The sequence below is a fragment of the Peromyscus maniculatus genome, chromosome 11 (assembly GCF_049852395.1).
Source record: "Peromyscus maniculatus bairdii isolate BWxNUB_F1_BW_parent chromosome 11, HU_Pman_BW_mat_3.1, whole genome shotgun sequence".
Classification (NCBI taxonomy): domain Eukaryota; kingdom Metazoa; phylum Chordata; class Mammalia; order Rodentia; family Cricetidae; genus Peromyscus; species Peromyscus maniculatus.
In genome coordinates, this window is record NC_134862.1 from 78102240 (window position 1) to 78121575 (window position 19336).

Here is a 19336-nt window from a genome sequence, read left to right on the forward strand (position 1 = left end):
CAGTGATGGAAAACTCACTAATATTATCCCTCTGATGAGACAGTTCACATTTGAGGACCAGGAATTCTGTGTCCATTTGAACTATTCACTGTTTATCATGGAGGTACAAGGCTAGAAGGAAACTTGGCCACCTTATGTCCATCACATCTTCTAGTCTCATCTCGTGTCTGTGTCTCAGCTTGCACAGGGGCTGTGAAGGTGAAATAATGCAGCACAGATGGTGTACAGGGCTGCTAGATTTCTTAGTTACCAATAGAGGATATGGGAGAACATTAGATATCTGTAAAGCATAAACCATCTGTCAAGGATTTACTGGCAGTAACTTTTCATCTAAACTGTCACATAATTTCAGCTTCGCTTCATTTTTAAAAACTGCTTTCCTCTAGGTGTGTCTCTGTCTCTCTGTCTGTCTCTGTCTGTCTGTCTTGTCTCTGTCTGCCTCTCTGTCTGTCTCTGTCTCTCTGTCTCTGTCTCTGTCTCTGTCTCTCTGTGTCTGTCTGTCTGTCTCTCTCTCTCTCTCTCTCTCTCTCTGTCTCTCTCTCTCTCTCTCTCTCTCTCTCTCTCTCTCTCTCTCTCTCTCTCTCTCTCTCTCTCTCTCTCGGTAGTTTGCTGGCATGCTCTTCTTATGTATACCAGGCTGACCTGGAACATCCAATTGCTCTTCTTCAACAGCCAAATTCTGCTTTTAAAGTCATGTGCCATCATAACCAGAAAAGCAACATCCATTCAGTAGAAGCCACTGGATGTTGCTTTTTTTGTTTTGTTCTGCAGTGTGGGGGATTGATTGAATCCAGGACCTCGTGTAGAGTAGACAAGTGCTCTGCCACCTGCAGCTCTCTCTCATTTTCCTTCTCTTTGCAGCACCTGGCAATAAGCATAGAGAAATGGAAATGACTCAGCTGAGACCTGACTGTGTGTGTGATCCTCCAGGGGTCCACGGTGTACCAGCCTGACCTCATCCACACAACACTTGCCGATGCAAATGTCTTTAGCTCTTTGTGATAGAGAAGGGAAGCTATTCTCTTCTTGCTAGCACAATGCTTTCTACTAAGGAAGCATAGGTTGGGGGTTATACAGGGAGTCTATCCTTGTCAAAAGGAATAGAAGGCCATTTATGCGGGTTTTTGTCTCATAAATCACAAGCTTCCATACTTGAAAATCTGAAGTCAAAATGCTCAGCCAGAATTGAGAGATGGTCACTTTGCCTTTGGCGGCATGATACCAGAGTCATTTACAGAGCAGGTACCAACAGCCCTGCCGACTGCATGTCATGTCATCCATCATGTGAAACTAAACCAACAAGGCATGAAGGGATGGTGCGGAAACTCTTGTCAGAGGGTCAGGCTACTTCATCAAGGAGGCTGGACAGTGTGTAGGATAGTGGGCCAATGTAATGGGCCATTTTGGGCAGTCTTTTAAGGGGCGATTTTCTGTATATTGGGGAGGAAAGTCCAGGAAGAATTCTGCCTTTACTTTGTTCACCAAATGATATTCAAGTAAGTCCTTCATCAATGAAACTTGACCACTAACTCACTATTTGTTTCTCTTAGTCACCCCCAATTTTTTCCTTATCTTTAACTACTCAAGTGAATCACCTGGACAAGGTGAGAAGTGGTACAACTTGCAGCAAATTTTATTTATTGTTGAGTACACGGTAATGCAAGATGACCACTGAGCCAATCTATGATAAGTTATCTCTGGGCCATGCAACATGCCGTGCCCAATTATCCAGGCAGGGACAAGGACACAGAGAAGGCCATTGCTTCTCTTACCTTAGAGTTGTAAAGTTAGGAATAACTTTCAGACTAAGCATTTCAATGCCCATCACCTGCCTTCACTTAACAGAGGAGAAATAACAAAAGTCAGAAGGAAATAATGTGTTCTGAAATGACACAGTCCATTAGTGGTAGAAGCTGAGCTAGAACTAGAGTTCGGTGTTCTTGTTCCATCATCAGGGTCCAGGAACACCAAAGTGAATATATGAAACTTCAAAATACAGACACGTACATGGTGGTTTGAATGGGAAATGTACCCCATAGACTCAGGCATTTAAATACTAGGTCACCAGCTAGTGGAGCAGTTGGCAGAGGTTAAGGGCTGCTGAGAGAAGTACATCACTGAGAGTTCATAGCCTCACCTTTTTCCCGTTAGCTCGCTGCTTCATGCTTGTGGTTGAAGATGTGGTCTCTCAGCTTCCTGTTCCTGCCACTGGATCTGTTGCTGGCTGCTAGGATTCCTGCCATGGGACACTCTTATAGCCTGGAAATACATTAAGAAGCTCAGATATATATGTGCACATGTGTACATATATATACACATATATATGTGTATATATATAGTGAACTCAATATATATATAGTGAACACACACATATATATGGTGAACTCAACACATTTTAACTTCATTAACTTTTAGCTGTCATTATAATTCAGTGAAGTTTCAACCTCCACTGAACAGATGAGGGCACTGAGTGATGAAGTAAATAAGGTACACAGGGCCATACAGCTAATACTTGTTTACAAAAGCCCTAGTTATAGAGCCCCAAAAGTCAGTGAGTTGAACTCCATCCCCTGTACTGTGCTCTTTACTGTGATCATAATGTATAGCTAGTTTCCTCTAAAACATCCCTGACTAGTCAGTGGAAAGCAAGCGAGCTGAGACTTGAACTTAATGGTGCTGTGTTTGTAACTGCTGGACAGTAAGTTTGCCCTAACTCCAGATGGGTTAAAATGGAGTCAAGGAAAACAAGGTTATGAATATACATTTAACCCACATATGTCCAATATTGATGAGGAAAGTGAATTCTAATTTAGATGGTTTAGTATAGATAAGGAAAAATAGCTAAAATAAGGAAGGATGCTCCTATTTATCTGAATTTGTTGAAAATTGTTCTAAATAATAAAATATTCTAAATACTCTTAAACCCTAGTCAAAGAGCAGAGTGTATAGGCAAGAGGTGGAATATTTCTGAGCAAGCATGAGGTCTTTGTTCACTCTTAAGTACCACAAAACAGAACGGAAAAACAAAATCCTCTAGGTAACCAACTTTCACTCAGATATTCCGGGAGCATTCATTCATTCACCGAGAGGACCTTGCCCTCCAAAATGACCACCTACTCAGAAAGATCCTTCACTGGTCACAAATTTCTGTGGTGGAAACTTACTTGGAAAGACTTTTCACTGATATCTCTCTCTCTCTCTCTCTCTCTCTCTCTCTCTCTCTCTCTCTCTCTCTCTCTCTCTCTCCTCATCTCTTTCTCTCCTCATTTCTCTTTCACACACATTCTCTCTCTCTTCTTTCCTATAAACATGCCAGGCTTGGGATTTATAATGCAACCTAACCCAAGATGACCTCATTTAAAGTAATTGCATCTACAAAGACATTCTTTTCAAGTAGAGTCACATTCTGAGGTGTGGGTGAACGCTGGCTTTTGATAAGTACTATTCAGCCTGCTGTACACATGTCCTAGGACTGCCCACTCATCAGGAAAACTCTTAGCAAAATCTAAGCACTTAGCACATTCAGCTTTAAGGTTTGGGTTTCTAATTACTATTATCCACTTTTAAAAGATGCCAAGATATATTTGATAGGAGAAGAAAAGGCTGGTTCTAAGAACAGGGCTTGAGAAGAGCTGGATGAGATAATTTGAATGAGAAAGCAAGAAAATATTCAAAGAATGATTGAGGAAAGGAAAAGATAGCAAAATTAGTTTGAGGGGGCTTATACTTGACAAATTTGGGATGATAAAAACACAGAATAAACAATGCCATTAATAAATTAAAATACCCCAAGTAGTATAAAAAAAAACTCTGGCTTCCAACTTACATACACATATAGAGTTTCTTTCATAAACATTCATGTGTATGTGTGTGTGCAGTGTATATATTAATTGCATGTAGAGGTATTTGCAATTCTTTTTCTAGAAAATATTATCCTATCATATCAATCTATTGTAGCTCCTACAACTGTCCTATTACTGACTCAAATTTTTGTCATTCCTGTATTAAATATTCTTCCCAGATCCCATCTATAAAGAACTTTACCAAGCTTAACCAACACATAGGGGAGCCAATGAGAATAACAGGAGAAGGAACACCTCATTGGTGTTAAATTTTCTGAAAAAATATGTTGGAGAAAGAGTGACTGAAAGGAAAGTCATTTTATTGGTTATTTTCTTATTTCTGTTACATATGAGCCGACTAAAGCAAGTTAAGAGAGAAAGGAGTTATTTTGGTCGTGGTTTGCGAAGGTGCAGTCTGTTATGGCAGGCAATGCACGGCATTGGTGAGATGTGTTTGGGACTCTGCCTCCTTCCACAGACCAGGAAGTACAGGAAGAGAATACTGGTGCACAGCTGGCTTTCTCCAAACTCCCTCCTTTGTGCTTTTGTGTAGTGTGTGCTTGTGTGTGCAGGTCGATGGAGAGAGGGTGCTCACACCCACGTGGGAGTGAGTACAGGCAAGAGGTCGGGGTCGTGTGTCTTCCTCTTCATCTCTTCACCTTAGTTTTTAAAACAGAAAAACTCACTGAACGTAGAGCTCATCAGTTGTCCATGCTGTCCAGCCGATGAGCCTGGGAACCTACCTATCTCTGCCTTCTATCATGGGAATGAGACACCTATTTGCGCTAGTGCTGAGAATTCAAACTCAGGTCCTCAAGCTGTTAGGCAGGCCCTTTATCCACTGAATAAACTGGTGAGTATCCTCAGTGTGCGAAAGAAGAGTACTGATAACCAGCCTGAAAGCCAATGCTAGCGGAGTTTAGATAGTGACCATACAATAGTGGACAGAGTAACCGAGGTGGCAGAGGGTAGCACAAAGGATGACCAATTGGGAGGTATTTCTGAACATGAGACACACACTGAACTTCTCATCTCAATGTTGATGCCATGGCTGCTGCCAACTCAGGGCTCGGTATCTGGTTGCCATGGCACCTTAAAGTCCCAGGGCTCAGGGTACCTGCCCAACCCTCCCCACAAAAAGAACGTGAGTTTGGCTGGAAGAAAACCGCTGACTGCTCTTTCTTACTTCAGCACATGCATTTTCTACTGAGCATCTGAGTTCTGTTGTTAAGAGCTCACAGAAACAATCACTATCATTCAAGAAATTATAGGACTACTCCATCATTTCCTGAGGTGCATAGACCATATTGTACTTAAGCAACAGAGCAGTTAGGGCCCAGCGATTTAAACGATCATATGGGTTTATTAAAAGAACACACAGAGCAATCAACTTATAACAACAATGGGCATGCATTTGCAAAAATAACAATGGAACCCTTATGTGGGTGCTGACTAGAAGACCATGGTTCTCATAAACATTCATTTCTTTTGAATACAGGGTCTCACTATGTAACCAGGATGGCCAGAATTCTCTTGGTTCAGCCTCTGCATGTTGGTGTTAGAAGGCTTATGTCCACTACACTCACTTGTTACAATCATTCTCAAGTTTGACTTTTCCAAAGGGTAAGTACTGCTTTGTCTTTCTGACCAATAAAGGGTTCAAAAGAGATCAGACATGGGGTTGGAACAATGGCTTTGCTGTTGGGAGTATTTACTGCTATTTCAGAACACCAGGATTTAGGTCCTAGCACCCACATGATGGCTCACAGATGTCTATGACTTTGGTTTCCAGAGATTCTAGACCCCCTTCTGGCCTCCATGGCTATTAGGCATGCATGCAGTGCACAAACATACATACCAACAAAACATTCACACACACCAAAAAATAAATAAATAAAAAATAAATATTAAAATTTAAAACAGAAAAGGTCAGCCACGCCTTCAACAGATGTCCAAGGTCTGTACCAAAATTTTGCGTGTGAACCTACCTGTTAGTGAATGTATCAAAGTGCTCTCTCTTCAGTGGGACATTCCATAGTTTTGACAAAGCTCTTCAACATAGTTTTCTATGTTACCTATGTATCAGGGGTCACAGAAATGAAAAGTAAGCAAGTCAGGAACCAATGGCCAAAGAAGGGACAGGCAACAGTGGGGCAGGGGCAGAGCCGCACTCTCCGGCCATATTAGGGCCTTTTCACTTACTGCCAATCACCGCCATGTCCTCAGACAAAAACACTGAGGTCTCAACTCGCTAATCTCTGTAAAGCACTTAGAGTAAGCTGGGTGCCCCCCCCCCCCGCCCGCCGCCGCCGCCGCCCCCGCCCCGAGGTCCTATTCTCCTGAGCTTCCTTTCAGCTCTGAGACTCGAGGTTTACAACTCTGAGAGGATACTTTCTAGAACCCTCAGTGGGGCAAGAAGAATATTCCTGATGATAACTTTCCTGACTTCCTTTATTCTGTCATAGGAGAGAGGTAAGCTGTGTCAGTGGGCTGGAAGCCAAGGGTATTCAATATTGTAACTAACACGTAGGCTCAAAGCTAATTCTTAACATTTTAAGAATTAGCCGGTATAGCAAAGGAGGGAGTTAAAACTTGAAGCTCCTTGCTCAAGTCTGCAAGCAGGTTAAGCAATATATGTTTGTCATAATGGAGCTGGTTTGAACGCAGCCTTACACGTATGTATTTTATGAAATAAACTAAGAAACACTTGAATTCAGCTTTGGTCTTCAGAAGACTTTTTTCACAAGTCAAAATAGTGATACCCTTTCCAAATCTAGTCCCGAGAGATTTTCAAAAAAAGACAAAACAAAAAACAAACAAACAAACAAACAAAAAAACACTTGTTGAATTCCAGGACTTATATCCTCTTTCCCTAGGATAAGCTAAGGGTTCTCTGAGACTTCTCCACGGCCCAAACCTGCTCCATCTCAGGAAGAGGGGCAACTCTCTCTATTAAATAAGCCCTGATTCTCAGGATTTATGACCACCTACTCCTGAGCCTTGCAGTCAAGGCTCAAGCAAGACACAGGGTTTTACTATGTGGATTGCTAACAATGGGAGAATGAGCCACAGGTTTGGTCTTGAAGTGAAATGCCTTTGAAGAGCCAAGGGAACATGGCAAGGGAAATGTTTCTAACTGTGGTTATGATTGTCTCTCCACAGTAATCTAAGCCCTAATCCCACTCTTCCTAATGAATGACATAGAAACCCTGCCCTGTCCTTTGCTCCTTTCTGGAGCCTCTGCACTTGGGGGTGGGGGTGTTGGCTCCCTCTAGGCAAGGGGGGGTGTTGGCACCCTCCAGATGGAGTTAAGAGGCTCCAGAGATTAGAAAGATAAAAATCAGTAAAGCGAAATTCTCTTAATAAAGGGGTGTTACAAGAATCTCAAATTCTAGCACAACCCACAAAAGGATTTGCCCTAAAAGGTTCTTAGGGAATTACTGAAGCTCAGTGTGTGTACTAAAGGAGGGGTGAGGGCTGAGCCATCTTGTTGATATATATGTTTTATTGTTATCAAGTCAGCATTGCAGGATGAAGAGCCAGACAACCTTCCTCGAGTTAATGACTGAGTCATTCATCCAGTACTTACATGGTGAGAGAGGAATGTTAAGTGCTTTTTAACAGTCCTTCAGCACATTAGAGCTTTCCCATCCCAATCCCTTTGTCTGTTATCAAATCCCTAGTAAATAAGGACAGCGTTGGAGTTAAGTAAGAAAAAAACTACTGAACCCCATCTTCCAGTCCCCATTTAGGTGTTCTGACACTAAGCTGCAAGAGAGCTGGTATTAAGGAGAGGTGTGAGGCACGAAGGTGAAGGAAGTCTTAGTTCGACTGCCCATGCTCAGCTCTTTCTGAGCATTTCTTTGGTTTTTGCTTTCTTCCAGAGAACATTCCATAGAGGACTGGGAATTCCATAGCCTCTCTGCTTCTGTGCTGGCCATGGGGATGAACTCTCACAGGGCACAAGTCCCTTAGGGATAAACTTGGAATCTTTGCTTAGTGAGGGGGAAATTAGCTAGAGGCAATAGAGACAGAGAGACTGTGCCTAACCTCACTCAAAACTACATATTGTGAAGATTCATAAGTATCATGCAAATAAGCATTCGGAAAGGTTCCATAGGAGCCCACTCCTAGAGGATTTACCAGCTTTCACATTTCCCACAAAGTCCTCACACCCTCCAGGGGGACAGAATCGATAGAGTTGATAGAAACACACTCCAGTTCTCTAAACAATGGAACTGAGTAAACATTTTATTGGCTTTCGTTTTAATGGCTTTGGCCTCCCCTTAACCCACACTTCCACATACAGACAGTACAGTAATCACAGCTGCCCATAGCCTGCCTCTGGGGTCTCACAATATCTTTTAGAAGCTTTCCAAATTCCAAGGAGCTATTACCTCAATTTGAACTCACTTATGGCTTTAAATGCATTGCAGGTCTTATGCAGGGTGAGCAAGCTCTCGTGAAGGCTGCAACCTGTCTTCTACCTATGTTTGTAAGTAATGTTTTGGTGAAGGTGTCTCTATCGTTCATGTATGTGTTTGTCTACAGCAGGTTTTGTACTGCAGCGGCAGAGCTGAGTAGCTGTGGGGGGGGAGGAAGTGCCTGAGGAGGCTCAAATATGCATGCACTATTGGTCATTTTCTGAAAAGGTTTGCCATGGTGAACTATATTAACCTGGGGAACAACATGCCTTGATTATCTATGTGGTCAGCAATGAGGCGTCAAAGCCTGCTCACCTACCTCATTAGGGCTGACGGTTTCATCTACAAATCCAGTATCGTTGCATCAACACCTGGAAATTAAGCCATGACAGGAGTCTTTACACCATGGGAATTGCCAGACAGTACCAAGGAGATTTTTTTTTCCTCTACAAACCGGTTAGGTATCTACCAGCACTCTGCTTTAGGTAATACTGTTTACTCAAAGCCCTACTTAAATGATATAATTGACACCCAGGCAGCTGGTAGGGGTCTTAGTGGAAACATGGACTCAGGCTTAAGGAATATGACTGGATTTTAAGGTATTTAATTTTATTAAGTATGAACTAATTCCATTTAATATAAAAATCAAAGAAAATGCAAAGCAACTTAAACTTGTAAGCAGACCACCGTAGACATTACAATAAGAATGTTAGGATCTTTCTTCTATTGTTATTACATAATTGCATTTAAGTCATATGCCTTTTATAACTTTTGAAATTTTGTTGTAATTCACCCTAATTAAATTAACTAAGTCTCTCATGATCTGTCGGAGAGGCTCCAGTAGAAATCACTGAAAATATATCTGTACTCAAAATTCCTAAAGATTTCATTGGGGTAACTTCTAGAGTCTGATGTCATTAAAGCCCAAGATTTATGGTTAATTATCTGTTTTTGTTTTTCTGGATCTACCTCAATCATTCACTCAGTAACAAACAGCAAGTTAGATCATTACATGTCAGACACTTTCCTAGGACTTAGGGGTGGAACACTGAAAAGAATTATATGGAAGAAATATTGCTGTTACCTTTGAGATTTCACTTGAAGCACAGAGGTTAGGAGGTGCACAGAACAGGCAGAATAATGACTTCATAATTCAATTCTATTCAACAGAATGTAAATTAACTGAGTACCTATTGCATGCCAAACTACCTGAAACACACGCACATGCATGCACACACACATACACACATGCACGCACACTCACCCCTAAAGTATCATATTTAATTGCACTAGCACCAGCACCGATGGCCCAATGGGGAAAACTCAATAAAGTCAGCATGTTTTGGTTGGAAACTCTGGTTATAATCACATCTCGAGTAAGTCAGCTAAAGGCAAAAGGGGAATATATTATAAGGAAGAAAGTGTGTCTGGAAGAAAATGCAACTTCAAAAATATCACTAGCTATCAAAGAAAATAATGCACCCTGGGACCCCACCTGTCAGAGCATTCTCACTGCATCTCTTCGCCATGCCTGCTTCAGTTCTGCTTCGTACGGGGATGCTCTGGGTGCTTTCTGTTTCTGGCAATGCTGAAAGCAACCGATAGAGCTATTTACAACTTATTGTGGAGTATCCGAAGGAAGATTGTGATTGCTATCATGACAAACGCAACTTCCAGGAGTTGTGAGCAGAGCAAAGCATCCACGTGTGCCTCTTCAGAAAGAAGGAGTGGATGGGAAACTTCTAGTAGGATGTTTGCAGCTTGCCTGCTCCCCTCTCTACCCATTGATGCTCCTGGGGGTTGGTTCGGTCATCCCTTGATGCTACTGCTCTACCCTACTCTGTTCAGGAGAAAGCTCCTTGCCTCAATTTCCATGGCTCAGGGACTGACAAAAGTGATGACTAGGAATGAGAAATAACAGTCATACAGACTCACGTACAGAAAACTGGGATCAGGTAGGCTGCATGCTCTGCTGGAGATCCAGTAGCAACAGCAGTCTGGAAACTCGTGATGTGTATTTTATACATCTGAATGATGGAGGTGAGCTTATTACACTTAGTTGAACAAGGAGGCTGGTTTAGCTAATCACAATAGAGAGCCTCAGTAGAGAAAGAGTCACAGGCTGTAAAAATCCAGGAGGAGGAAGCTGATCAACATTTTCTGTGCACACTATCAATATCTGCACATGGACCAGAGAGAAGCTTTGTCATTCCCTGACCTTGACTCTAGGAAGCCTTTGCCATTCACCCTGGGTCTGAGGCATTGGGGCTCTCGACACATCCACACTCATGTCAGCAACATGCATTCACTCAGAACTTCCTCCTGTCCTTACACATTCACTCAGGACTTACCCCTGTCCTTACACATTCACTCAGGACTTCCTCTGCTCCCCAAGTCTCCCAAGAGACATTTAGCAAGCATTCTGTCTTGTCACATGTCTGCAGCACAATGGAAGAAGGACTATGTACTCCAATACAATAGAAACCCTCTGTCAGCTTTGAGATCAGAACTTTTGGGCTCACATTCTTCCTAGACACTCACCAACACAATAACTTGGAAAAATTGCTCTGCTTCTGTGAATATGTGTTTCTCAATCTATCAGACATGGAGGTGGAGATGGAGAGATGGTTCAGTAAAGAAAGTGCTTGTGTCTTAAGCAGAAGGACCCAAGTTCAGTCTCCAGCCCCCATGTCCAAAGCATGGTGTGGTGGCTCACTCATAATTCCAGTACTGGGAGAGAGATGGGTGGGTCTACCCAAGCTATCATAACCGATGAGCCCCAAGTCCTAGAAAAGGACCCTGTCTCCAAAACCAAGGTGAAGGCTCCTGTAGAACAACATCCAAAGTTGACCTTTGACTGCCATGCATGAGTGCATGCACACACACACACACACACACACACACACACACACACACACACACACATGAGAGAGAGAGAGAGAGACAGAGACGGAGACATAGAAATAACAGAAAAGGAAGACAGGCTGCTCATACAGCTACATGACCTCTTAAAAACTCTAGAAGTTACCCTGATGAAATCTTCATACAGCTATGTATACATGGAAGTGAAACCTATAAATTCTTGAAAAATACATAGAATTATGATTTAGAGATTCCCCCAGAGAGAGAATACAAGCAAACATTCATAACTTGCTTCACTGGGTGACCAGAAAGAGTGCTAGTCCAGGCTCCTACAATCAAACAGACTGACAACCAGAAATCTTTCTCATCTGAAGAACCAGGGCCCAGGGCTTAGGAATACATGTTTTCATGTTAGATCCCAAAGCCTAGGAGAGAAAGGATAGTACTGGTAGGTCTGGAACACTTTATGAGTAGAACTTATCACTGAGACTAACAGAGTATATGGATGCCTCATATATATTTGTGAAATACGAAAGACAGACAGTCACCATCACCAACTTTGTGTCTCCTGCTGCTCCCATGAACCTTAAAGTTTCTTGATAACATATCAGTGTTTCCTAGGAGGGAAGAAGTTCATGTTTCTGTGCCTTGACAACTGCATTTCCTACATACTCCAGTCATTCGTTCCTGTTTAACAAACAGAAAGGATCTCTGAGAACTATCTTGCAAATCCGGATCCCTTGGTCTGGACTTTTCCAATCAACAACGCTGAGCTGTTGCTTCGCATTGGATTCTCAATCCTCTCAGGCTAACGTTTCAAAAGAGAAGCGAAAGCAAGAATTACACATTTACAAATCACCGCCCAGCTATAGATATCCTTATTAAACTCCCTACTCAGCTCTAACCTTTCCCTACGGCATTTCAACTCCTCACACCACGTTCTATTATGCCCCGTTATTGTAATTGCCCACTGAGTAAAGAAAAAAAATTCACTGAATTTCCCCCTAATATAATCACGATGAATACCCGTTGAGGGGAGATAGAAGCTGTAACCATGCAGCTGCAGCTCACACAGAACAACATGGGGTGGGGAGATGCCAAGAAGAGCCAGTTCTAGGAAATGAATGACAAACCCACAAATAATCATTACGGGGTAATCACGGCTCAGGGGCTGCTTGGCACAATTGTTGGCGTGGCTGTCTGGGAAGATGTGATTACAGGACTACAAAGTCCCTGCAGCTGGCCTCAGAATGAAGTGGAATTCTTTGCAGAAAACTGGCAAACTACTATGAGTTCCTAAACCCTAGGTAAACAAGAACAGAAAAAATAGATTTCTTTTCCATTTAGATGCTTGTAGATAAGCCAATAGGCCACGCTGTAATGGCCGAAGCTCGGGGAAAGGCCTGCAGGGTTCAGAAGAGTTCCCTGTGCCTGAAATTCAAATATATCTGGTGCAGAAGGGCATGAGGCCTCCGTGAAGTAGAAAGGGGTGGGACCTCCTTGGAGTCCTGCATTTAAAAGCTCCACGTCTTGATGTACTTGATTCTTGTGTTGATCTTTACCAACTTCTGCTTGAGCTAGAATGGATCACTCTGGAACTTAATCCATGTGTGACCATGGGGCTGCCTTGTAAGAAGTCTCAAAACATTTGAACATTTAGACAAGAGGGCTAGTGGTGCATAATTCAATTGCAGCAGACTTATGGATTGTTTCTGAGATGTTTAGATCCACATTCTTATTCTAAGCTGAATTCAGTATATTCTCTGGCTACAGAACATGTGATTCTATGCTCCAATAAACACTCAAAGGGGTGCTGGAACTCAGAAAGTCTCACAGGTCCATTTCAAAGTTTCCTTAAAGTTCAATAAATGCAAGAGGGAAAAAAAGGTCTGCATATTGTATAAAGAGTTTGAACATTTTCATGTCTCTACAATATTTTTAGTCTACAGATCAGTTCCCTTTGAAGAGTGTCAGTTTTACATTACTATCTCTAAGCTTTCTCTACGGTTTTAAGAACCACAACTAATCTCCAACAAGCCAGCTCGAAAATTGTCATTAGGTACTAAAGTCACAGGGGAAACTACTTTAGTCTTCCTAACTCTGCCTTCCTATGGTTGGCTAGGTAGATAGCCAACAGGCAACCCATCCTATGCCTGAACCATCCTGACAAGCATAGGCAATGTATAGTAAGCATCACAGTCTTATCAGATGCATCTGGAATGTTTTAGAAATGTGCTGGTCAGCTCTTATCAACTTGACACAAAACTCCACATATCTTGGAAGGGGGACTCAAAATCAAGACAAGGTGTCCATATGAGTGCCCTAAAGGCAAGTCTGTAAGCATTTTTTTTTTTTTGGTTTTGATTAATGATTGACGAGAGAGGACAAGCTCACTAGTGATAGTACCACCCTCAGGCAGGTGGTCCTGGATGTATAAGAAAGCAGACTGATGCTGTGGGGCACAAACTAGTAAGCAGCATTCTTCCATGGCCTCTGCTTCAGACCCTGACTCCAGGATCCTACCTTGAGTTCTTGTCCTGACTTCATTTAATGATGGACTGGGATGTACACATGTAACTTGCTTTTTTGGTTGTGGTGTTCTGGCACAGCACTAGAATCCCTAACAACAACTTCTACCAATACATGGTGATACTGGAAAGGATAGATGCTCCTTGACTGACAAGGAGTTACATTATGATAAACTTGTTAGAAATGGAATTTTCCAGTATAAGTCCACTTTGTGAAGCTAACCTATGAACATTATAATGGAGCAACATAGTACACTTCACAGTATCTGTTATCTGTCCTCACGATTAGAGACGTGGTTTACTGCCATGCCCAGAATCACAAAAGACCATTCTATCACATATTGCTAGCCTTGAAAAAGATCAAAGTTAAAAGTATGATTTTTATAGAATGTGTATAGTTTTCATATTTGACATTCTAGAATTCATTAAGCCAATTCAAGCTGTAGCCTACCTGTAGATTTGGAAAAATTAAAGCTATATTTTCTGCCTCCATTTCATTTTTTTCTTTCTTGTACATGGGCTTCATTAAGATTCATTTCATACTAAAAAAAAAAGTAAAAAAAAAATAAAAGAAGAAGAAGAAGAAGAAGAAGAAGAAGAAGAAGAAGAAGAAGAAGAAGAAGAAGAAGAAGAAGAAGAAGAAAAGAAGAGAATTTCACTTGTTTTTTTTCCCATTAAAGTGGATCTGGGCTCCATATTGCCACCTCTGGGAAGAACATAACGGTAGCCATTACCACATTCTTTCAATAATCCCAGACTGTGCAAGCATTCAGAAGAGCATCCCAGGAGTAGAGTATCAGCTCAAGCTGGTCAGCACTGAGGTGTCTGGAGGCTCTGTCTTCTCAGTCCTATTTAGTTCGGTATTTGTGTTTCTTCCAATGTCACTGGATAATGGGAAACTTCTCTGAAGTTCGGAGCCCTCATGTCTCAGACGTAGATTCTCTATTTGACTCATGACCCCTCTGTGATGATAGCCAGGCATCCTTGGCTTCATAACCTCCAACATTCTATTGTCACAGAACTGACAAGATGTGCAGGTGATCCCTGGTCCTCTTTGGAGTACCTTGAGGAAAGTGTGCATAAAGAGACCCAAATGTTGACATACTGGCTACAATTGGTGTGGGGATAGATCAGTCTTTTGCCTCTGACCCAAGTATCTCATATCTTATACTAGAATCCCTGAAATTCTAGTCTCAACTTGTTAGCAAGTTGGGTACAATCTCTAGTCCTGTACAGTTCTTAGTACTCCTGTACCCTGTCTTCTGGGTGGGACCTTGCTTCTCAACCCAATAGCAACATTTGCTCAAAACAAACCTGACTTAACCAATCACTCCCCATTCTCTGTATGGGCCCTGCCCATAGTCTCCTCAGAGGCCAGAGCCAAGGACCCACATATCCTGTCTCAATCCTTGATGTCCTCTGGCCTTAGGTTTTGCTGTCCTTTCCACATCTTGACATTGAGGTTCTAGCAGACAAGTATCTGAGCCAAAATAAACCTAGAAGAAAGTCCCAGTGAAGATGAAATGTGTGAATAATGATTACTTAATTTTATAATTTTTAAAAGTTTTTCCTAAAATTCCAAAGTCTGTTTTATCCATCATGAAGTAACTATTTTATCCATCTTGAGATAGTGGGTGATTGGATATTATGATAGGGGTGGTGGTATAAAGGTGTACTTATTTGGACAAATCTAAGCTTCCCTTTCTCATTTTCTATTTTTTTTCTGTTTATTTTCAGGTCCCTGTGTTCTTTCTCTCCATACTTTATGATCCAAAGGGCTCATTGCTCCTAACAGCTCTATTTCTGCTCATGCACAAAACTCTAACTGCGCTATGAAAGGGGTTGTAACTATATTCTATGGCTCAGGGAATTTCCCAGCCTTAAGCTCCTACCATATACTTCAAGTGTGGTTCCCAGGTTTTCATCAATACACATACCCACACAAGTATATAATCATGCATGTGTATGTATATGTGAACATACAAATGTATATATTGTATAAAAAAGAATATAGTAGTATATCCATATGAATTCAATAATATAAAGTATATCCATATACCAAATCCCTGCTCATGAAAAAGAGTATTACGTAAGTATTCAAGGTTATCTGAATGATTCTCTACAGTTTCATACATAAGCTATAGTCAATTTGTTTTTCTTTTCTTTTTCTTTCTTTTTTATGTTTATATTTGGGGGTCTATGTTTGTGTGCACCGAGCATGTATTTGTGTGCACGTGCATTAGGAAGCCTGAGACTTACATCAGGAGTCTTCCTCAGTTGGTCTCCTACTTATTCATTGAGGAAAGATCTCTTCATTGAGCCCCAAAAGCACATACAGAATTGGAATTGCAGGCAGTTTGCCATAGCCATCTGGCATTCAACTTGGGTGCTTGGGATCAGAACTCTGGTCCTCAAGCTCATGTATCAAGAGCTTTATCCAATGAGCCATCACAGGCCCTCCATCAGTCTTTGAACAATCACCTTCTTGTTTTCACTCACTTATACTTTCACTTTATCTCTATGATCCATGATCCGAAACAATATATAATTTTGTTTTCATCGACTGAGACTTTATATGAAGTCATGCATATACATTATTATCACTTTTTCTCAAAACTCTTATGGTCATCTTTGCTTCCATTGTTGTTACATGTGAATGGATTTCATTCACCTTTGTTTGCAGAGTCTGGTCTCTCTTTAGTGCTTTCATATCATCAGCATTACTGTCTTATGTCTGTTTTTGGTCTCAGACTTGTTTTTCAAGTCATTCTTAATGTTATGTTCTCTTGTCCTAGGACTAGTCTATCTGCCTCTTGTTCATACTCTCTCTCTACCTCTCTCTCTCTCTCTCTCTCTCTCTCTCTCTCTCTCTCTCTCTCTCTCTCTCTCTCTCTCTCCCTCATTCTCTTTCTCTCTCCCAAAATGGGGTGGAGGTCCTCACATTTTTTCTGAAAACTGAAAAGACTCTCTAGTGTCTATGTGCTCTACTACCCAAGGAGATCATGACTTCAATTTGTGTGGTGTGTGTTTGTGTTTGTGTATATGTTAGAATGTGTGCATGTGTGTCCATATATAGTGGTGGTCAGGAAAGAAATGAATGGCTAATGTTAACAATGCAAGTCATTCTTCCGCTTTCTCCACTTGCTCATAGCAGGATATATAGTCCACATAGTGCAGCTACACATAAGGTTTTGACTCAACCTGGTATACAAGCCCAAGTAAAACAAAATAAACAAACAAACAAACAAGTGAGCAAACAAAAAAAGAGGTTATGTAGTCAACATGTAAAATAGAAAAAGAAAAAACAAACACAATGAAAGTTGTGAAAAATTTAAGAGCTAGTCTATTTTGATTTGAATGAAAGATTTAAAATACATCTTACTACTGAATTTGGCTTGGAGTGGTGTGGTGATATTGTGTTCCCCAAAATATTGTGCACTCTAATAAATTTATCTGAGGTCAGAGAACAGAACAGCCACCAGATATAGAGGCCGAAAAATGGTGGCACACACGCCTTTAATACTAGCATTCCAGAGGCAGAGATCTGTCTGGATCTCTGTGAGTTCAAAGCCACACTGGAAACAGCCAGGCATGGTAACAAGAGCCTTTAATCCCAGGAGATGATGGCAGAAAGCAGAAAGGTATATAAGGCATGAAAACCAGGAAACAGAGCTGGTTAGGCTTTTAGCAGCAGTTCAGCTGAGATCCATTTGGATGAGGACTCAAAGGCTTCCAGTCTGAGGAAACAGAGTCAGCTGAGGAATTGGCAAGGTGAGGTGGCTGTGGCTTGTTCTGCTTCTCTGATCTTCCAGCATTCACCCCAATACCTGGCTCTGGGTTTGCTTTTATTAATTAGACCTTTTAAGATTCTTGCTACATCGTAGGGATACTGAACTGGATAGGAAGAATCATTTCCCACTCTTTTACAGAAGTCTTACTGTTTTTCAATCCCTCTGTGATATTTCTTTCACTTTCTTTGCCTGCTTTATTTTACACAATGCTGGAGTGTGTGTGTGTGTGTGTGTGTGTGTGTGTGTGCTTGTGCATGCATGCACATGTGTGTGTGTTGTATGTGTGTGTATGCGTGTATACACATGTGCTCCTGTATATGACAAGTGTATGTGTGGGGTAAAGCACATGTCATGTGTGTATGGACACCAGAGGTTGACATCATGTGTCTTCTATTGCTCTCCACATTATTTTTTTTTGAGACAGAATCTCATTGAATCTGGAACTCGGTGACTGGATGACCAACAGACCTTCAGGATCCTCCAGTGTCCACCTCCCATTAGTGGGATTACAGGTAGACATATCCCACTCCACTTATTACAGGTAATAGGAATCTGAACTAATGTCCCTGTGAAAGTACTTTTCCCTCTGAGGCATCACTCCAGCCCTCCTATTCCTCTTCTCTACATTTTTACATACCCTGTGTCTAGAGTTGCAGGTTATTTATAATAGGCTGAGTGGACTTGTAGATGTAAGTTGAACTCATCTAATTGGTGTTTGTGCTACACGATTTGGACTTACAGAATTTGTTCTACAGCAAATCCTGAAACAGGTGAGGTGATTTTGGTTTGGGCAATGTTAACAGAACTTTAGTTATTCTGTGAATTTTTGAAAATATATAAATGATTACATTAAAATATTCTTCAAGCTAGAAAACATGAGGCTGCCTTGTCTCTACTACAACGTTCAGGATGGCTGGCATTTCTGAGTCTGGATTCCTTTAAAAGTGTCAAGTGTGACCTTTACTAGGTTTAATTCAATTTAATTCTGCAAAATTCATTGAAGCCAACTCTTGCCAGGCTAGTGCACTAAAAGACCTTAAAGAACATATCTTTTAGCATTAAGAGCAGTTTTGAACATTAAGAAAAAAATTCCAAACTCAGAAAGCCATTATTCTCAGGGCTGCCTTCTCACACATAGTTTCTACATCTGACCTTTGTAAGCATCAAAAATGACAGTAAGCCAGAGACAGAGAGAGGGATAAAAGGAGACAGCCAGAATCAGAAGCATTGGGAAAAGAGGAACCACTGTTCTAGTTCCATTGCTGTTGCTATGAAAAAAAAAAATGAGTTTATTTGGCTTACAATTCCAAGTTACAGTCTATCATTTCAAGAAAGTTAAGGCAGGAACTCTGCAGCTGATTGCAAAATTGACATAGTCAACAGGAAAGAGGTAAGAAATTCATTGCTGCTTATTTGCTACCTCTTAGCTAGCTTTCTCCTCTCTTAGATAATTTAGGACAATGTGCCTAAGGAATGGTGCCACCCACAATGGACTGGGTCTTTCTGCTTCAATAAACAATCAAGGTAATTCCCCACAGACATGCCCAAGGAGAAACTGACCAGATAATTTCCCATTAGCGCTGTTCCCAAATGATTATAAGCTGTGTCAAGTTCACAATTAAAACTAAAAAGCACAACAATCTATCTAAATAAGAGAGCAAAACACATGGTAATCACAAGGTAGTTCAGAAACCACACTGGTAAGCAGTGTAAGTGGCATCTTTCATCTTCAGAACATGTATCAGGATGCCAGGTACTCCATGTCTCTGAACTTTATTGTCCTAAGAGTCGAGTTAAGGAGAACTTTGTTGAAAGTCCTTTCATGTCTCCAAACATATGTATGAAACTGTTGTAGAATGTCAAGTGCTCTTTAATTTTCATAAGATCCT

The 19336-nt window shown here is 41.3% G+C and overlaps 2 long non-coding RNA genes across 2 annotated transcripts; one reads left to right on the forward strand and one right to left on the reverse strand.

The window, feature by feature from the left end:
* Window positions 1-646: 646 nt before the first annotated feature.
* Window positions 647-5902, reverse strand: LOC143267725 (uncharacterized). The gene is made up of 3 exons (XR_013043150.1): window positions 5831-5902; window positions 2138-2259; window positions 647-864 (listed from the first exon to the last, which is right to left on the reverse strand). It is a non-coding gene; the product is annotated as an uncharacterized LOC143267725 (long non-coding RNA).
* LOC143267726 (uncharacterized) lies at window positions 5368-19001 on the forward strand. Its single transcript, XR_013043151.1, has 3 exons — window positions 5368-5465; window positions 8279-8337; window positions 17872-19001. It is a non-coding gene; the product is annotated as an uncharacterized LOC143267726 (long non-coding RNA).
* The last annotated feature ends 335 nt before the right edge of the window (window positions 19002-19336 follow it).